This window comes from Equus caballus, chromosome 14, assembly GCF_041296265.1.
Source record: "Equus caballus isolate H_3958 breed thoroughbred chromosome 14, TB-T2T, whole genome shotgun sequence".
Taxonomy (NCBI): Eukaryota; Metazoa; Chordata; class Mammalia; order Perissodactyla; family Equidae; genus Equus; species Equus caballus.
This window is the reverse complement of record NC_091697.1, coordinates 105,951,840-105,972,856: the sequence shown is the minus strand read 5'-3', so window position 1 is coordinate 105,972,856 and position 21,017 is coordinate 105,951,840. Positions and strand designations below refer to the sequence as shown.

The following is a 21,017-nucleotide window of genomic DNA, read 5'->3' as shown; positions in this document are numbered from 1 at the left end:
AGCCTAACCCAGCCTGGTGATCCCGACGCCCTTTTCGGCTGTAGCAAGAAGGAATCCCTGCCTGCAGGTGCGATTTCTCACATAGAGATCATCTCGCCTCATCACGCACACATTCTTCTGCCTGTGCACATGCACACACACTCCCCGTGGAGAGCCAACAAGACCATGTTAAGAGCATGGGCTTTGCTTTGGGGAGAAAGAAGCTTGTCATGCAACCTGGTATGTCTGCAGGGATGGGATGCAGAAAAATGTGAGCCACAGACATTCCTGGAAGATTTGCTCCAACCCTCAGGGAGCCTGCCGTATTCTGTACACCAAACTTTCATGTAGCAGACAGCAGTCTCATCACAAACACAGCTGTATTGATCCTCAGTAGCTTCCATTTCCACTAATGCTCCCTCCTATGATGCAAGGAATGGAGTAGTGATTGATTATACTCTACAACTCAGTTAACTGACTCGGCTGGGACACAGAGTGCTTGGTTAAGTGAGTTTTCTGTTTCTAAATAATTTAGGAAGATAGAACGTGCCTCTGAAATTCTCCTTTATGTATACGTAGATATATTGATTGACTTAATGAACATTTATCAGGAACGAAATATAAAAGCATGGGCCTTGGCACAAGCTTGGGTCTCCATCAAGTCTCTACATCTTGTTGGAGGCATGATCTTGGGAAAGTCAACTCCTGAGCCTTGATCTCCTCACCTGCAGATTGGGGATGGTAAACCCCATTTCCTAGGATTATTGTGGGGCTTATATTAGATCATGGGTGAAGAATGCTTGGCATGGTCCTTCATGCTGACTAAGCAACACCTACTAGTGCCATTATTGTTCTAATGACACTGAGACTGTCTCATTGCAGAGGAGGCTCTCACAGCTTGACAGATCTGGGACAGACTCACAGCATCCCACAACACAAGTCACTTGGAAAAGGTGAGGTTATAAAACGAAGCCAGTGATTGGCCCATGGATTTGCACAAAAGAAAGCAGACAAGTAACGACTAGATCCTGGGCTCTCAGGCTGGTGACTGAGCTTACGTTGCTTGAGTCAGCACACTGAAGCCCGTGTGGTTAGCTGTCGACTGAGAAGAAAATTCCTTGTCCCAGTAAGATGCATATCCCCCACGCGGTTCACGTTAAGAGCCATTTTTAGGACTGGCTGCTTTAAGCTAGCAGTTGGTGCCAATGTCATTTTTGCACGTGCCTATAGCCTGGTAAGAGGAGTCATGGCCTGGGGTCCGGCTAAGGAGATTCAGACTGTGGCCATTTATGGAATCCCAGCTGATGAACTCTCACTCGGCAGGACGCAGTTTGAGGCAGAGCAGGAGACATTTACTCTTAGGAAAAGCCACCCCCTCCTTGGCCTCTCCAGTCCACCCTCCAGAGCCCCTCTCTGGTTTCCCACACACAGTGTTTTGTTCCTCTGGGCATTGCTTCTCAGGAGGCTGGGAAAAAGAGATTGGGTCTTCCAAGGTTACCAAACTTATCTCTTTTCCTTTGCTGTACAAACAACTTGTGTGAAGGCCACCCAGATTTCTGCAATTAAAGAGAAGCTTGCAGGAAACAGTACGGCCAAGGCCGTTTTATATTCTGCCAAGTTGAGGCTCAAGTTGCCTCTGTGGGAGAATTCCTCTGCCGTTGCTAACTAAGCAGCCTGCCTATCCATGGAGCAGGGAGTAGGGGATTAGGAGCTAGAGTCCCAGGGCTCTTTGCTTGCCTCTGTGCAATGTTCTGAGCTCAGTGAGAGGCTGCTCATGGGCCACCGTTGACAGTGATTTCACATGAGCGACAGAGATTCAAACAGGGAAAGTCCAATAAAACCTGATGACCTCTAGCAGCGGGTCTCAGAGGATGACCTGGGCCCGAAGCATCAACATTGCCTGGGCCCTGGTTAGAATGCAAACTCTTGGGCCCACCCCATCTTGCCTGCTGATTCAGGAACTCTGAACACTGGGCCCAGTAGGCATCTCAGAAAGCCCTCCAGGTGATTCTGAGGCATGCTAAAGTTTCAGAACCACTGGCTTTTAGAAACCCTGGCAGTGGAAGAAAGGAAATCATTCTAGAGTCTTATGAAAACCAAAGTATGGCTAACCAGGTATGCCTATCCCATTTCCACCTGCCTCTGCCCCATATGATGTAAGGGGGGAGGGGCATGTGGAGGCAGGCAATGGTTTGGAAAGAGCGAATAGACAAGAGACTCGCCTGGGCCTATACAAGTGGGGTTAGCATCTATTTTCATCTGCTCATTTATTACTTAATGTTTTCAGTGCCATATAAAGATTTCTGTTTATCTTTCAGAAATACCCTTCATTGTGTACAGAATTCTCGAACTGGTAAGGAGGAGAAATGATCCAGGACAGGCAGGGAAGCAAGAGGAGGAAGAGCAGTACCACCAGTCCTGAAAGTTGACCCAGAACTCAGCAAACCCCAGTGCTATGGCTCAGAGAAGAGAAGCCTGGCTGGAAAGGGCCAAGAAGCAGAAAAAAGGAGAAAATAGAATAGTGGACACGGGCAAACCACCCCAACATCTACAGGGGCAAAAGGTAAATGAAGATCCATAAACTACATGTCTAAACCTCCTAAAGTTATAAATCAATTGGACAGCAAGTGAACAGACTTTTAAGTAAAATACGTGATATTCTCCCACCTTGACAAACAGATCTTGATAGCAAACTGGAAGCCCAGAGTTCATAAATTTAGTGTTCTTGGACTCCTCAGAGTTCCGGAATGCAATAATGCAAGGAGACTGGTCACCTGCCCTGGCCTCTGGTCTCTGACCAGATCCCTTTCTCTTCCCATCCTGGCTCGGACCCCACACGACCAGGGATTTCATTCACATGCACAGATGTGCCACAGTGAGTCCAAGCTCTGTCCACACCCCTTGCAACCGCCTGCAGTGGCAAACCGCTCAGACCTAAGAGGAGCACCTCACCCAGAGGCTGGACCCAGGGACCTGTAAAGGCTCTGGAAATAGACTCAGGCCCTTTGGGAGAGGAAATTCTATCTGATTACTTGAAGTGTGGTCTTAAAGAGGAGCTGGCTCTGGGTGGGCATGACCCATTGGCCTGTGGATTCTTCATGCCACGGGGAAGAAGAAAGAAACCGAGCAGGTCCCCTGGAGCATGGGTCGGGACAGGGGCCCTCTGCTCTGGTCCAAGGATGGTAGCAGACAGAGAAGAGGAGGAAGAGTCAAGGAAGTGAGAGAGGGCAGGAAATAGCAGGTAATGAAGACCTTAGAAGCAATCCTTCAGAAAGTGGCTTTTACTGTTACCCACACCGTGAGGAGCCCGATCTTCTCCTGGGTACCAAGCTAAGTTTCTTCTCCTAGATTGACTGAACCCTCCCCCGACCCCAACAGTGGAGAAAAGTGAGCACCTGTGCCTGATTCATGCTGTGTTCCTCCACCTACGTTACTGCTCAGAGACTAGCCACGCCTAGTTTTCCTGTGATGATAACTGTTGACCCTTCATAACTTCCCGAGCTGCCACTGACAGTAGAGAACAAAGGAAGGAAGGAGGAAAGGGAGGAAGGAAGGAAGTTATGATCAGACCAGAAGTTTCTCTGGTGAAACAAAAGAGCATTTCATCAGATAAACAACTGAAAAGCAAGTTTACTCAGAAAATTGGTAACTTGAGGCAGCATTTAGGGCTTTATGATGTGGGTGGCTTGTCACTTGGCTCAGCCTCTGATGTTGCAAAAATTTCATTTGTGAAGGTTTCTATGGCCAATTGTTTTGATGCAGATTGAGTTTTGTTGTTTGCTGTTTAGTAGACATGAAATATGATGCATTTTCTCTGGGAATGTTTCATTTCCTCGGGCTGGAAATGCGATGGGGTTTGGGGAACTGCTCCGTGTATGAGCCATATGTTCTTGGTACTGAGTACAGGGGAGTCTGCATCACAGTGTTTTCCTGCTTTCAGAATCATTCTCTTTTTTTTTTTTTTTTTTTTGAGGAAGATTAGCCCGGAGCTAAGTACTGCCAATCTTCCTCTTTTTGCTGAGGAAGACTGGCCCTGAGCTAACATCCATGCCCATCTTCCTCTACTTTATATGTGGGACACCTGCCACAGCATGGCTTGACAAGCGTTGCCATGTCCACACCCAGGATCCCAACCAGTGAACCCAAGTCTCCAAAGCTTCTGGAATGTGCGAACTTAACCGCTTCACCACTGGGCCAGCCTTCAGAATCATTCTTTAGAGTATTAATTATTTCTTGGGAGAAAAGAATACTTTCTAAGGATGAAATCAACAGAAGGATTCATGAAGGAGAAACTGATAGAAAGCATCATAAAAAAAACTTAAAAGGCAAACTGAGAAAAAAATTAAAAACCAAACTGGGAAAAATGTGTCACAAATATGTCAAAGGGAACAATTATTAGTATATAAAAACTGATATGCATATTTTAAGAATTATCAATGTTCCAGTTTTTAAAACGTACAAAACATGGGGGCAGAACATTTACCAAAAAACCAAAAATTATAATGACTAAAAAATGTTTCAAAATATTCAAAGGAATGTAAGATAAAAATGAGATATCGTGTTAATTGATGTGACCTTTCTGGATGCAGCCATACAAACATGTCAAGAGCCTTAAAAAATGTCCGTGGCCTTGACCTTGGCAGCTTTTTCCTCAGAAGAGATTAGAAATGTGAACAAATATTGATATAAACAGATGATCTTTGCAGGATTACTTGCAGCAGAATAAAAACAAAAAACAAAACCCTACTTGTCTCTTCTCCCATCAGAGTCCACCTGTGCCCTGGACCTTACACTCTGGTCCAGCTCCCTGGGGGTTTCATCTTACTTTCTAGCCCATTCATCGTCCATCTCACCCTCTCTACGGGATATATCCCGTCAGCGTACAAATACGCTCAGTCTCTCCCAGATTTTTTTTTTTCTTTTTTTCTTTTTTTTTTTGCTGGGAAAGAGTCACCCTGAACTAACATCTGTTGCCAACCTTCTTCTCTCTCTTTTTTTCCTCCCCTTAAAGCCATGTGCATAGTCGTGTATTCTAGTTGTAAGTGCTGCTGGTTCTTCTCTGTGAGCTTTGTGAGCCCCCACTACAGCATGGCCGCTGACAGGAGCCGGATCCAGGCCACCGAAGCGGAGCACACTGAACTTCAACCACTATCCGTCAGGGCTGGTTCTCTCCCAGATTTTTTCATCCTTTTTTGACTCCACATCTTCCTCTAGCTATAATCCATTCCTCTGCTTCCCTTCATAGGGAAACTCGAAAGAGTTATTTCCACACGCTCCTTCCCTTCCTCCCCTCCCGGTCACCCACCAGTGTGCTCTCTCTGGTCGACGTCAAGCAACACTTTCTTTAAGCAACACCGTGATTTTAAAAATGCAAATCGGATCATGGCTCTCCACTTCATTTAGAATAATTTTCAAACTCTTACAATGGATTGCTGAACTGTGCATGGTCCGTCTCCCGCCTCGTCATCTGACTTTGTCTCAGCACTCGCCTCCAGGCTCGCTCCAGTTCTGTTCACCCCTCCCTCCCTATTTTCCGGAACACAGATTTATGCACACGTGCTCACACAGCACTGCTCAAACTGCAGTCAGTGCAAGACACTGAGTGTTAGCTTGGAAGGACATGAAGTCAATTTCTTTTTTAACATAAATTAGTTTATTAACATGCACCTTAAATTCTGCAACTGAACTAAAATTCCACACTAGCTAGGAATTATCTTTGGCTAAAATAACAACAGTATAAATGATATAGAGGATGTTTTCCTCTCATGTAACACGAAGTCCTGAGGTAGGCAGTCCCAGGCTGATAGACATCTACATGATGTCATCCATGCCCTGGGTGTCCTCTATTTCTCACTCCTCCACTTTATATGGGAGGTCACCTCAAGGTCATCTCTGAGCTTTAGGGTGGCTGTTGAAGTTCCAGTCATCATGTCCACATTCCGGAAGAGAGGAAGAAAATTGCTGGAACTCCATTTGAGACTAATGAAATAGGATCTTTGGGAAAAAAAAATTAAAATAGATCATTTTCCCTTTATTCCTCACAAATAATTTCTTGGAAAGAAAAAGAGGGAAAATTAGATTAAGGGTAAAGGAAATACATTTCCTTCTACCGTCAGGGACAAAAGAATTTGGAATTGAGAGGAGGAAGACAGAGAGTTAACATTTTCTACATCTTTATTGTGTGCTGGGAACTCTATCTACAATATTTCAAAACACCCCTTTAGGATAAGTGTGTGTTATGGGCTGAATTGCGTCCCCTCAAAATCCATATGGTGAAGCCCTAACCCCCAGGACCTCAAAATGCGACTGCGTTTGGAGAGAGTCTTTAAAGAAGAAATTAAACGAAAATGAGGTCATTATGGTGAAGCCTAATTCAGTATAACTGGTGTCCTTGTAAGAAGAGGAGATGAGGACACAGACACGCACAGAGGGCAGACCATGAAGACACAGGGTGGAGACGGATGTCTCCAAGCGAGGGAAAGAGGCTCGGAAAAACCAACCTTGACGACACCTTGATCTTGGGCTTCCAGCCTCCAGATCTGTGAGTAAATAAACTTCTAGTGTTTAAGCCACGCAGTCTGTGGCCCCTCATTATGACAGCTCAAGCAAATAACACATGTGATTATGCCTACTTTTTAGCTAAGGAAACTGACGCTCCAAGGAGGTCACGTGCCGAAGATCGCGAGCCGGTAAGTGGTAGAGCCAAGATCCTCCCCGATCCAGCCTCGGAGTCCATGCCTTCCCGCCCTGCCAGGCCACTCTCTTCCATACCCATCCCTCCCTTAACTGCTGAGGGCTTGTTCCCCCAAAGACTTAAATGGTCTACAGCCTGTTCAGACGTTCTCCTGAAAGGGGCAACACAAGAAAGAAGTGCGGACCAGGATGGAGAACAAGGCTGTTTCAGGCTCAACTACGGACAACCAACCAGGGCGAGAGGGGTATGAAAATCACGCTGTGAGGAAGCACGCTCAGCAATATTGGAACTCATAAAATCGTCTGTCAGCCCAGGTGGAAGAGGATCCATGATTTATTCCCCATTCAACAAAACTGTAATTTTTTAGGAATGTTAATCTTTTTTATTTGACATTCTGTTTACAGATTCTGGTGAGTTTAGAACTGCTGATTCTGCATGAAATTAGGAAAGCATTATTATTTTTATTTCTCCTTACAAAGCACTCTGCTCTGCTTATTCTGCGGCGAGCCGCCACAACAGATTAACAACGTTTAGAAGTAGTTTATCTTACTATCAAGTGCATGAACACCTAAAAAGTCCCCCTAAATTATGAATTAATGTCACGTGTGCACAGGCAGGGCCGAAGAGTCCCCCAGAGCTGGGCCTTGCTAAACGACACAGCTGACCTGATAAACTCTTTCCCACTGACACGCACACAAGGGACGGGGACATATGGACGTCACACAGCATCTTAATCAGGAACGAAACCACAAGTTTCTGTGCAAGGTGGCAATTTGAGGCCACAGTTTTATCTCCTGTTCACCCATAATTCTGATGAAATGACCAACAAGAATAAAAATTTGAGACAGTTTTTGTATAAATAAAATAAGAAATAACAAAATAAAATAATTTCTTTATCAATATTAAACAGGGAAGGATAACATGAATGGCCAGAAACTTTGAAAACTTCTTGAAAAGATGGAATGGGATTGAGAAAGTCCGGCCTGCTAGGGGGCATGCTCTGATTGTCCACTGTGTGAGTAAGTGCCCTGAACTTCATGACTGAAAACGCCGGCGTCTGTTTCACTCATGGATCTGCATTTGAGGCAAGACTCGGCAGGACCGGCTTCTCTCCACACCACCGAGCGTCAGCTGGAGCAGCTCAAGGCTGGAGCGTGGAATCACCACAGGCTCGCCCACTCGCTCACATGGGCAGTGGCTCATGCTGGGGAGACTCACAGGTGCTGGGGCATCTCTCTCTCTGTCTGTGTGGTCTCTCCACACTGTCCCTCCAGCATGGGGACTTCAGGGCAGCAAACTTCCTGCAAGTTCTCTCAGGGCCCCCAGGGTGCAGAAAGAGAGAGAAGGCCAGGCTGAAGCCGTACTGCTCTTTTGTGTCCTAGTGTCAGAAGCCACGCAGTGTCACTTCCACTGCATTCTATTTGTGAAGGCCAGATCCTTCTCAAAGCGCGGGGAAGCACTTGTCCTTTTGTGTTAGAGGGGCTGCAAAGTTCTGGAAGAGGATGGCATGTGGTCATTTTGAAAATACAATCTGTCGCGGTGGCGCAGTGGTGCAGCGGTTAAGTTCGCACACTCTGCTTCAGTGGCCCGGGGTTCGCTGGTTTGCATCCTGGGCGCAGACATACACACTGCTTATCAAGCCATCCTGTGGCAGGCATCCCACATAAAAAGTAGAGGAAGGTGGGCATAGATGTTAGCTCAGGGCCACTCTTCCTCAGCAAAAAAGAAGAGGATTGGTGGCAGATGTTAGTTCAGGGCTAAACTTCCTCAAAAAAAAAATACAATCTGTCAAATATGTGACTGAAAAACAGCACCAGGAGGAAGCGACCACAATCACTAACAAAGCCACAATATACCTTCAGGGTCAGTGGGACAGGGGCTAGGAGTGGGGGTGAGCTGAGGAGCAGACAGGTCTGGGAAAATCCCAACCCCACACATGAACCAGCTCATGCTGGGGTCTTGCCACTTGGTGTAGACTGAAGGACAAGGTAAATGCAGCATTGTTTCAGCCATCTATTCGAGAGGCTATTATTAGAAATAAGAGCAGTTAACTTCAGTGTGCTGCGACACGCACACACAGGAAACTCACCTGCCCGGGCTGCCTCTGATCTCCCATAGACAATGAAAGCCTCCATTTAATTAAATTAGACTAGAGAAAATGTAAACTTTCAATGTTCCCCTTTAGTCTGGGACTAAAATATTTGGACAAGTACCTACAAAAACTCTGATAAAATCTATCTCAACATCTAATATTAGATATGCATAGACTTCCCTCTGTGGTTGAGAAGGAAGGAAGGGAGGGAGGGAAGAAGGAAGATTGCTGGATATATGAAATGATGAAAGTTGTTCAAAACAAAAGACTATTCTTAAGATTCAGAGCAAACACGACCCCCACCCCCAAGAAATAAGGAAAGCACTTACAGAACACCTGAGACCCAGGGGCAAGCAGAGAGCTGAGATTATTAAGGATTGCTTTCAGATTTTAAAAATTCACAAACTCAAGATGCCATAAATAGCAAGCTAGATACGAAACTAACAAATGAGAATCACAGGCCCAGATGTTTGCTCGTCATTCACAGGAAAGGAGGAAGAAAATTACACAAGGAGCCAACCCATCAGAGACACAGAGGACAAACCCAGGAAGGCGTTTCTGTCCAGGAGAGAAGAGCAAGAACGTCCTGCACAAAGACGTGAGACTTCTACTCAAAAGGGAAAAAAGAGCCACACGTAGGCATGTGCTAGTGAAGCTCAAAACACTTACATTGAACTTTGACTTTCAAGATATGGAAACTCGCAAATATTTTGGTATATAAAATGAATTACATTCAAAAATGGAAATGAATTAAATGATCCGAGTTTCCTGTAATATTAAATCACACAAGGTAAGAGAGTCAAATAATGGCTCTGAATCCTGGCAGATAATTAGAACAAATAAGGTAACTTGATAATATGGCTGGTTACAAAATAAATCATCTAAAGTAAAAAACTTTTCCTGCTCTGGACAATATGGCAAAGTAAACGCAATTCTGAAAAACGCTAGGAAGTAAGAAGAAAGGCAAGGACCCCAGAGCCTAACAAAACCAAAGAGAAACTCATGGGGAGGGAGGCACAAGGTTGTTGGATCCTGACTTAGGGTTGGGCGGAGGGGCTAGGAGTCAGCAACATGGCGCCAGGCTGGTTAACGCTCCCTGGTGTCTGCCGTATTTGCCACCCCACCATGCCCTGGCAGGTGAACGCTTACCTTATGGCCCCAGTGGGACAAGAAGCGTCAGCCTCAGCCCAGGGCCAACGACGCCAGTTGACGTGATGGGGCAGCACCAGGCCATGTCACCATGGGGCTAGCCGAGGGGAAACTGAGAAGAGCAGGTGCGCTGGCTGCTCCTAAGAGTGTCCTCCTCACCCGCACCCCTCCGTGACACCAAGTGATCCTGTCTCCACAGACCAGTCCTGTTCCAGAGAACCGAAGACGAAAACACGCATCGTTTTCTTACAAATAAATCCCGAGAACCTGTGTCATCTAGCGTTTTCTCTCCCCAGCTTAGCATGTCTGCTTGACTTCATCTGGGATGGAGAACGTGTACCAGGAGAAGCAGAAGAGGGAGATTTGTTGTTCACCTATAATGGGCTGTTTCACTCAGTGAAGTGGAAGCAAGAAGTCTTCCCTCCAGGATGCTCACAACACCCACACGCACACACACGCCATCATCACCACCACCGCCACCCCACACCATGCTACACACACCACGTACACGCCACACCATTCACACACACACACACATATGCGTGTGCTTCTGATCTGAAGATTCTATTCGTCACAACATAAACCAATGACTCTTCCAATGTTTTTAGGCTAGTGTATAATCCTGGGACCAACGAACATTCACTCACATTTGCCAGCTAGAAGGTAGAAAGGTTTCAGATGAAAGTAAGAGGGAAGGTTGTTGCCAGGAAGTCATGCTGCCTCTGCTTGTGTTGTCAGGGAGCAAAAGGCTAGCCCTTCCAACTGTGGAACGGCCCGGTGCCTTCCCGAACCGCCCCTCCCCCGCACCGCATACCCACTTTTAGATTTTAGATTCACGCCCTCTCACATCCTGCTGCAAAATATCTCTGAGGCTGAGCCCAGCCCTCCCTGGTCATGTGTCTGTCAAATCAGCTTGCTTAATAGCAAGCCTTTGTCACTGGTTCCTCCAAGATGTCTCCCTCCCACGCACCCAAAAGAGATCGAAGAAGATGGATGCGTTTGAGCTGGACAGGAAAGGAGCAAAGTGGACAATCTTCTTTCTCATTCTGGCATTTGCCTGTGGACTTTTCTCACATCCCCAAGAATCATGGAGAGTTCTGTCTGTGCCCCGAAGGCCCTGTGGAAGGCCCCCAAGGCAATTGCGTTGGCTGGATCCAGAGCCCCTGGGAGGATCTGGAGCCCCACTAGAAGGGTTTAAGAGGCCAGCTGGAGGAAGCTCAGCCCCAAAGTTGGCTGGATCACTCAGGAAATAGCACAGATGCTGGGGCTGGCAGCGGAGAAGCCTCCCTTTGACCTCTGACCCACTGCACCCAGATCTTAACCAGAATTAGTCTGACTTCTGAGTTGCCCCTAAAACCAGTTCAAGGAGAGAGAAGGGAGAGGATGGAGGGCAGATGTTCTAAGAATCGGCAGAATGTTTGATCAAACCTCATCTTGGCTTCATTTCTTGGGAATGTCATCCAAGAGGAGAGTGTTTAGGACACTGAGAACCCCAAGTTGTGCTGGAGCCTTCATTTCCTTTGGCCAGGCTTCACTACATTTCCTAAGATGGGGACATTTTTCCATAGGGACAGTGTCATACATCAAGGTCAGGCTCTAAGGACACTCACAAAAGCCTATGTGATTCGTGACATTTCTTAGAGTAGGGGCTGGTTCTTGGAACAAAACCTGTCAGCCACACAGCCACGACAGAGCGAAGGCAGGACCACTGAGCTGGGAAGCCCAGAAGCCAGGCCATGGCCCGGGTTCTGAGCCCCGCTCTTCTCTTCCCTTCCCAGCAGTGAGGACTTGCACAAATGACCTGATCTCAGTCTGTCTCAGCTTCATCCCTAAATGGGAAGAGGAACAGTGTCTATCCTCCGGGTTGTTGCACAGATCACATGAGACAGTACAAGTAGAATGGTCAGCACAGTCCTCAAATCACTGTAAACACTTCAGTGAATGCTGGCTTTTAATATTCAGCGAGGATTGATGGACAGGGCCAGGCTCTGTGCTGGAGGCCAGGATACGGCTGAGTGAAGGGGGAAATCCAGAATCCTCCTCTGCTCTGTGGCCCTCAGGCCTGCATGCAGGGACGTTTGGTCGGCGTGGGTCCACCAGAGTGGACAAGAACATTTAAGGGGTGCAGAGGTCCTGCCAGGCTGCCCCCTAGACACCCGCAGGGCCCAGACTCACTCCCCATCACTATGCTTCCCACTCCAGGATTCAGGATGCCTCCGCCCAGCTCCCTGTTGCTTCAGCTGCACCCACCCCTCCCTTCCCAGGTGATTGCCACGTGGGACGGTTTCCTGCCTCCCCTCACCCTCCTGTTTCTGGGAGACAGTTTTCAAGGGATGTTTTTCTGCTTGGGAACAACAAGAAGGGCATGATCCCAGGCTCATGAAAGCCCCCCTAAGCCCCCAGCCAAGCAGCAGAGGGAAAGGTACTCACGCATGTCAAGGGACAAGGGTCTTGCCTTATGTGAAGGAGTGAAGCACGAGCTCATGAAGACAGTTATCGTCCACAACTGCTTATTGAGTGAGTCAAGGGCATTTCTGCACTCACCTGAGAAATTTCAGTTCAGTGGGTCTGCAAGGAGGCCCAGGCGGCAGTATCTTGTCAAAGTTCCCTGGTGAGTCTGAAGATCAGACAGATTCCAGTAGGATCAAAGAGATGCCCAGCTCCCCGAGATCTCTGGCCCCTGCAGTCCAGAAGCACAGGCCGAATGCGAGGCCTCAGGGGAGGCAGACTGTGGCCGTGACGGCTCCCTGCCATCCACTCCCTCAGTCACTGCCACCAGGGAGAGGGGACAGCAGGAAAGGTGGGACCCCCAAAAACAGAAGGTGGGGCAGATGGGGGAAACAAAAGAGGAGGAAATGCCACAGCTCTGGGGGAGGGGAGAGAACTGCTTCCGTCACAGGGCTGACCCAGCCATTCTCAAGATCCCAAGGGACCTCAGGCCTCCCAGGGGTGCCTGTGATCAGTCCCCGTAAGCCAGAGACTGCCTGTGTATTGGAAACTGCCATAAACTATCGTTAGTCTAAAGCTCTGGCCCTTTTTGTTAAGTCACAGGACACTAACCCTCCTGGCAGTTCCCAAGGGAGACAGGTTCCTGCTGAAGCACGGGCTGCGCCCTGGCCTCTCCCCCTGTGGAAGCTGCAGCTGGCCCCCTGTGAGCCAAGGATGTTGCTATCGCCCTGGGATGGCCACGGGCTGCGTCTCCGCCAGGTGTGCCCGAGAGGCCGCAGGAGCCGAGGAGGCCGAGCTCTGTGCAGGGCCTGTTTCGGACCTCGAAGCTGATCCAAGCTACATTATTACGAAAAGTTATTAACTGATATTCAGTTACAGGATCACGGGCTGAACAAAGAACGAGGCCCCGCGCAGCAGAAAACCATATGGCCTTGGAGGCTGCACACCTGCGAGAGAACAGGCAGGCCCGGTCAGAACCCATCAGCAGCTCCAGGAAAGCCATGAAGAGTGGACTTGCTCCACGGCCCTTTCTAATTAGCTGGCGGTGAGTTTTCTCAGCTTCCTTATAAAGGCCTGTGGCCCCTCCTCCACCCCGTCTGGGTCCCACGGTCCAAGACAGCTGGGGAGAAGGTCCCCACCCAGACTCCCAGTACTCAGACCATAGGAGACACTGGAAACAGGAAAATAGCCTTTACCTCTGCATCCAAAGCAAAATCGAGAGGAAACTCTTAGGGATTCATCACGAGGAATTGGTCCCACAGGGGAAAGCAGAGTGCTTTCCCACGACGGCAAGAAGCTGGAGCCATTGGTATTGATCACATGTAGGAAAATGGTCACATCGATTACATCGTATTCACCCGAGGAATGGCTGGGAGAAGAACAGAAAGATAAATGTAAACGCCACGTGACGACATGGAAAGACCTTACCATACAACGTCCAGTAAAAAAACAAAAAAAGTGGATACAAAACACGTCTCTGCCACAACTATGCCGGTGAAGTTACGCACGCGTGTGGCTCTGCACGGGGCAGGGCCCGGCAAAGTGACGCAGTGTGGCCGGTGGTGGCAGAGTTGTGGGTGGTTCTTCTCGCCTTTTACTTAGAATTTTGTTAATGCTCTTTAACGTTTGCGTAATGCACACTGAAAAATAAAGCGAAAAGGAAAATAAAAGTAATGAATGTGGTTTTTAAAACTGGGAGGGGGGGCGGAAGAGAAAAACAGACAATGTGGTGTCAGAGCCAAACCCTGCCAGCTTCCCAGAGTGCAGCCACGTGAGGTGACTTTCGCGGAAGAGAATCCGTTTTCACTAATACTCATCCCTGTGAGAAAGAAGAAGAATGAACAGTATCTTGGAAGGGGGCGGAGATCCCACAAGCTCCCTCTCTGACGTAGAGACGCCGAAGTCACCGGATGGCAGGACCAGGTGAGGTTCTGCCTCAGTTTCCTCCGTGGAACCTGTCTGAGCTGCCAGAGCCGCCAGGAGGATCTGTGTCCGCCAGCGCCAAGCAAGGCCCCGGTGCCCAGGCGGATGACTTGCCCAGCAGCTGCACGGGGAAGGCAGTGGGGGGACACTGGGCAAGGCTTCCCAGGAAACAGTCCTCAGCTCTCTCCCAGCCCGGGTCTGGCCACCAGCCACGTGGCCGCAGGAATGGCACAGCTGGCCGTGCCAGCCCCAGCCCACGCTTAGCTGTGCAAACGGAAGTACCTTATAGGGACTCTTGATCAATCAAAATAGACATTTCTGCTGTCTCCGGATCACACACATCCAGAGTCAGGGGCTAGTCACTTCTCCTACCAAACTAGAGGATTGAATAAATATGTCTTATATTTAAAATTCAAGAGACTCATCACAGCGGGGAAACTCATGTTGGAGCTCAGCTTTCATTCTCTATCACTCCGGGGGTGAGAGCAGGACTCAGGAAGTGATTGTGCATTCAGAGGGGGAGGCCAGAGTGTGTGGGAAGGGTCAGGAAAGAGAATCCCCCCCTGTGCTTCGGAGGACGAGACAAGCTTGCAAAATATCTCATCTTCCAGTCCCAGAAGGGAGGCGGCTGTGCGCCTAACATTTCCAGTTAAGGAAAACACATAAATGTTGAAGAAACAGCCTGGAACGATCAGGGTTGCAATGCCTGGCTGCAGCGAACGGAAGGGAGGGAGCAGAAGGAGCCACGCAGGAGTAATCAGCCAGCTGGCGAACAGTGATGAATGCCGAGCGACACGCAGAGATGTGGTACGGGCCACGCCGCGTGGAACACACCTCTGATACCTGAGAAGCAGCCGGACTTTGCCCTTCTGAAGAGTCAAAGCTTGTAAAATACACCTGTGACTCCACACGGCTTTTCTCCGGGAATGTGCTTACTGGCTCCTTGCCGCCCTGCTCTGTGTAACTGCCATTTGCATGTCTTCCTTTGAGGAACTGACCTCCTGCTGCCTCAGGGATGCCATAGAGACGGACAAAATAGTTTTACCAGGCACTGCATCCCGGTCACTCAAAGGTGATATTAGATCTGGGGGCAGTTAACACTCCCTGGAGAAAGATACGAATCTGAGAGATGAAAGCATTCTTAAGCCCTACAAGATCCCCCTGCTTTCAAGCATCTTCGATGCTTTAAACACCTCTCCCTTGCTCTCCCGTCATGGCATTTATCTCTGTGCTCCAGCAGACAGATGGAAGATGGGGCCGGCATGGGGTTTCCACCGGAAGTAGGTCCAGAGGAAGAAATCCTGCCTTCCCAGATGTGTTGTGCTCTCCTGCCCTTTGGGCAAATCTTCCCAAACTCTTGTGTCTTGCAGCTAAGCATCTTGAAGACGAAAAACGAGGAAAATCAAATGTGAAACAATAGGGTTTATTTTTTTGTCCTTATTATTTATCCTTTCTCAAGTGGAGATTGAGCCCTGCACTTAGCAATGTGATGTCCTACCAAGGAAACGGCTGACTTCGGGTGGGACCTTAGGACAGGCACAGATGGGGGTGTGTGCATGTGGAGGGAACATGCCCCGCCCACTATGTCCAAACATCCAACTCCTACCTTCCCCTCCAAGGTCAGCTTCTAATGCCAAATCCTCCGCCAGTCCCACAGGTATGAGACATGTCACACGTCCTGGATAGGGGCACACACTCTGAAGCCACACCTCCTGCATTCACATGTCAACAATGCCACTTGGCACTGTGCAGCCATGGACAAAGTGCCCAACCTCTCTGTGCCCCAGTCTCCTCACCTACAAAATGAGGACACAAATAGTATCCATTGCACAGGTGTTTTAAGTAAACATGTCACATGGGAAGCTCTTTCAAGAATGCCTCACATAGAGTAATGGCTCAGTAATCAGTGACCACCATTACCCTCACAGGATTCTCTTGACGCTTTCTGGTGGCACACCCACTTCCGTGCGATTTTTTTTTTTTTTTTGCCTTGGGGTCTTCTTATCTGAGTCACATCTTGCTTTCTGTCCTGTAAGGAAAGATTTGGGGGCCCTATTCTTTTTATTCTTTCCTTAAAATCATTTAGTGGAAAAGAGGGACTGACTGTTAAGTGAACGAGTAATGACAGACAGAACACGAGAGCACACCACAATATTGTGCCACACCGTGTGGCCTTCCCGCCTGCTGGGATCCCGGGCAGAGAAGGCAGAGTAAGAGACATAGAGCAGAGTGCGCAGGGAGAGAAGCCCAGGACATCCCAGGCTGGGGAATGACGTGTGGACAGGAGGGTACGCAGAGCTGGGCGCGTGTCTGTGTGTATGTGTGTCTATTATGCGTTTTTCCAAATATTCATGTAACTTGTGTAATGAGCTCTTACCATGTGCTAAACTCTGTGCTGGGAACAGAGTGGGAGGCTGGGGCAATGGGGGAAAAGTTTTACCAAGACTCTAACCTTAGAGTGCACTGTGATTTGGGGGGAAAAAATCTCATTTGGCTTCCAAATACCCACATCCTCTGTGTTTTCCCAGGTGTTGCCTCCACCCTCCCAGGTCCTTCCAAAGCAGCTCAGCCTTGGCCAAGGGGAGAGGAGAAGGAACCCATGGGCCCCGCACTGCCCGCCAGCGTCTTCTTGGTGGCTAGCTGCCCTGCTCAGCCTCGACTCCCCACCACCGCGGCCCTCCCTCTGGGGGCCACACCGTCTTGCTGAGCCCCCGTCCCATTCGACCCCACAGCGGGCGCTGCGTCCCGTGCCCCTCGTCTGACGTTCCTTCCCACGCAGCAGCAAGAATGAGCGCTCCCACGGGGTCCTCCTGCCCAGCGGGGAAGACTCCCTGCTCTCCGAACCTCTCTTAAAGCTGACCTGAAGACGTCAACCCAAGTGGGTCTGCACGCCTGCCAAGCCTTCAGGAGCGCACTGGCCACCCGTCAGAGCCGGTGAGAACGCCCAAGGTCAGCTGGTTGGGCCTGACCCCACATCTGCCTGGCGTAAGGATTATTTTGAGCTGAAGACAATTAAGAAGAAGCAGACGCAAGAAACATTTGCTGCCCTCCCCATCTCTACCAGGAAGGTTCTTAGTCGGGAGACAGCTCTAGACTCTTAGCCAGCCCAGACTGCACCGGAGGAATCCACCTGACGGCCTCGCTACCGCTACCGCAGCCCTTATCTTCCATTGTTTCCCCGCATGTCTGTCTTCCCATGGTTTGCCACGTCTAAAAGCCCAAAGCCATCTTCCTTTGTCTCGTCACTTCTCTACAAATTCATTGTTCTTTAGTTCACACGCTATAAAAGCCCCAGTTCCAACCACCCCTTTGTGTTCCGCATCCCTGAGTTCGCAGTGTGCATACTCGATGCGCAGTAATGCACTGCCGATTGTTTTCCTCTTGTTAATTTGTCCTTTGTCGGTGTGATTTGCAGAGACCCAGCCAATGAACCTGAGACGGGAAGAGGGGAAAAAGAGTCCCTCCCCGCAGGCCCCTCATTTTAGAAATGTGGAGAAGGAATCTCGGGATGCAGGAGCTGATACAGGACCTGCCGCACGTCCCCCAGCAAAGGGTGGCCTGGCCGCCAGGCTCCGCCCTCGTGCTGGGCTCTCTGCACTCCTGTATCCCGTGGGAAATGCCACCTCCACATTCAGCTGCTATTTTCCTTCTTCTCTCTGGTCTCACTTCCCATAACCAAAGTAGAATGTCAAAAACACTCTGATCACGACCCAAGGAAGAAATAAATTTGTGTCATGACCAGTATGCGTTCATATAAGGAGCTGACACAGCGCTTACATCTACTAACTGAGGCGCCACGGTATCTTCCATTGTTAGAAAGTGCTGGTTGGGCCCACAACACTGAATTCATGACAGACAGTTTGAAAGAATCACCGACTTCTTAGGAAGTGCCCTCATGTGGGAACCACACAAAAGCAGATGCCGAGCCGGACTTGTGTACAGGTAACAACTCAGGAGGTGACGGGGTAGGGAAGTGAGGAGGGAAGGGAAAAAAGCCACAGGTCCCTTCTGTAGGCGAATGGGGCTCAATCCCATAGGCCCCGTGAGGAACGTTTAGACGGCACCCCAGAATTATCCCAGCAGAGTTGGGGAACCTCAGGCGCTTATCCGCGGACTCCATTGGCTTTTTGTAGAGGATTTCCCCAGGGACACTAAATTCTAAGACTTCTGCCCTGCTCCTGAGGGCTGAGTGCCCCCTTGGGGCCACAGGAAGCCCTCAGGCAGGAAGAAGCCGAGGAAAGCTGAGGGCTGGGTGCCGGAGCTGGGAGGCTGTCCTCGGGCTGGGCCGCCTACCTCGGCGGCGGGTGAACTGGGACGTGGGTGGAGGGACACAGTGGGCATCACAGCATCTGCTACAGAAAGTAGTGTGTTGTCTGAGGCTGTTGTGCCCTCCCAGAAATCAGCCTGACCAGATTTCAAAATGAAAAAGCCAAAAAATGCCAAGTTAGTAGGAAAGAAAGGGTTAACACAGAGAGATGCTGTTAGACTCAGACCCAGAGAAAATACAAGGCACTCCCTTCTCGTCTTCCACTTAATTGTGATATTGCTGACATGAAGAAAGGCAAGGAGCAAACGAACGGCAGTCTGTAATCAAACGGTGTAGAATGCTGCTGCTTGAAATGTTATGATCTGAAATGTCTATGACAACAAATCCAGACAGTAGTGGTAGGAAGATGTCGCCTACAGATTTTTCCTCCTCTCCTTTGGGTTTTCTACCCAGGCTTCCGCCGTGGAAGTCCGACAGCCAGCCGCATCCACGAGGCCTGGGCCGCAGAACGACTCACGGAGCCAAACAGAAGGGACTAGTATTCTCATCATCTAAAAGGACTCTGAGGTCTTGGAGGTTGAAAGGCTCCATGTAGTCAGTAATTGTCATCATAATACAATTACAGCCCAAGAGACAAGTCCCAGGGAAAAGGGGGTTTTCACCAAGGGCGGAGCTCTCAGCTTCACTGATCAAGCACACATTCCAGCTTTCCTGGGCTGACGTGTTCACACCTCAGCATGTGCAGTCCATCTGGAGCACATGGCCAGTGTAGACAGACAGCCTATGGAGCTGCTGGGGAAAAAGGCCTGGCCTCTAGGCTTGCTTCTGTCCATAGCTGTGTGACCTTGGACAAGTTGTCCAAGTTCTCTGAACTTGTTTTCTCCAAATTGTGAAAGCACTTTGAAGAGTGAGAAAGGGCTGTGTCATAGCCCTGATAAAGGATGGAGACACAATCACATCTTCTCTTGGTTGTATACCTTGGGCTGTCCCACTGTGGTCACCGCCCTGACCCTTTCGTCCTGTCTCCAGTGCGTGCGCTATATAAATAAAAGCAAACATTTGGGAAATGTCCGTTTATTCAAAGGGGATTCTCTTTCATCTATCTCGCTTCAAGCTCCATATCAGAGCTGAATGGTTCTCCTCCCTTTGTCCTTATTTCCATCGTCACTGCCCCCACGCTGCGGTAGTAACTACAGCACGCTGTACACCAACAGCGTACAGAGCACAGAGCACTGTGCTAAGTAGTCAGTGGGAATTCGAGGGCTCACAGTCATGGTTCTCAAGAGGACTTCATTGAAAAGTGAAAATCCTATGTGTAAATAGAGACACAACAGTGTATACTGTGCTAAGGAGCAACTGAGCAGTCAGAACGGTTGGTGCAAGCAGAGGTTAGAAACGTCCTCCTCACAGATAAGGCCAGTACCCTGCGCTTTGAACCCCATTTCCTTCCACATTCTTGGGAACCACACCCCATCAACTATCCTTATCTTTCCAGTATGTACAACCGCCTCCTCTCACTGGATGCTTCCCATCAGATCTCTAAGAGGCTTAAGTATTTTCCATTTAAAACAAAATCCTCGCTGAGCCCCTTCTTGTCCCTCCATTTTTAAGCCAACATCCCAAATGCATCACCCACACTCACTCTCTCCCTTCCTTCCCTCCTCACTCCCTCCTTAGCCCCTTCCAGCCTGCCCGCCACCCTGAAACAGCTGTCACAGGGTGCAGCGGACTTCCATGCCCCGAACCCCAAGGAGAGCTTTACAGTCCGCGTCCTCCTTGACTTCTCAGCAGCCTTTGACACTCTGGCTCACTCCCTCCTTACGTTCTTAAAGAAGGTTTTTTATTGACATAGAATATAATATAGACAAGTGCAAAAATCATGAATATAAATGTTTACAAAGTGAATACGCCCTGATAACCACCACTTCGATAAACAGAACACCACCAGTACCCCAGAAGCCCTCAGTCTCGGTTCCCCTTCGGGATTACTGAGAGGTAACCACCAATAGTGGACGTTGTGGGGTTGCCTCCCAGAAGCCCTCCAGGTCTGAAATATCCATCCCCCCAGCTACTGGGAGTGTCGGTAGCCAACAGCTCTCAGCCTGGTCCCTCTCCAAGGCATCCTTGGGATGAAGGGAGCCAAGTTCACACACCCTCCTGAGGGCGTGCTGCATCCAGTGACTGGTTGGGTGGGGGTATAAGGGCCTGGTCCCCTCCTCCCACTTCAACACAACTCGGTTGGGCCGCAGCAGTTCAGAGTCCCTTTCCGGCAGCTGAAGGCTTTGGTGTGATTTCATCACAGCTCCCCCTCTGCTTCTGCCCTTCCCAGCTGCCCGCCTTCCCTCACAGGCGTATTCTTTAAATAAGTGCACGGCAGTATAACAACATTTCTACTGTCGACGGCATTTTAGGTCCTTTCTAATTTCTGGCTCTTGCGGGTAATGCTGCAATGAACACGTGTGGAC

The 21,017-nt window shown here is 49.2% G+C and overlaps 1 long non-coding RNA gene across 1 annotated transcript in view; it reads right to left on the bottom strand.

Moving 5' to 3' along the window:
* Nucleotides 1–7,032: 7,032 nt before the first annotated feature.
* The window catches only part of LOC111767919 (uncharacterized), a 111,320-nt gene continuing 97,335 nt past the window's right edge, over nt 7,033–21,017 (bottom strand). The window contains exons 4-7 of the long non-coding RNA XR_011425244.1: nt 13,559–13,731; nt 12,459–12,594; nt 9,915–10,120; nt 7,033–8,318 (exon numbers count right to left, since the gene is read on the bottom strand). This is a non-coding gene — a long non-coding RNA (uncharacterized lncRNA). The remainder of the gene's footprint in view (nt 8,319–9,914; nt 10,121–12,458; nt 12,595–13,558; nt 13,732–21,017) is intronic.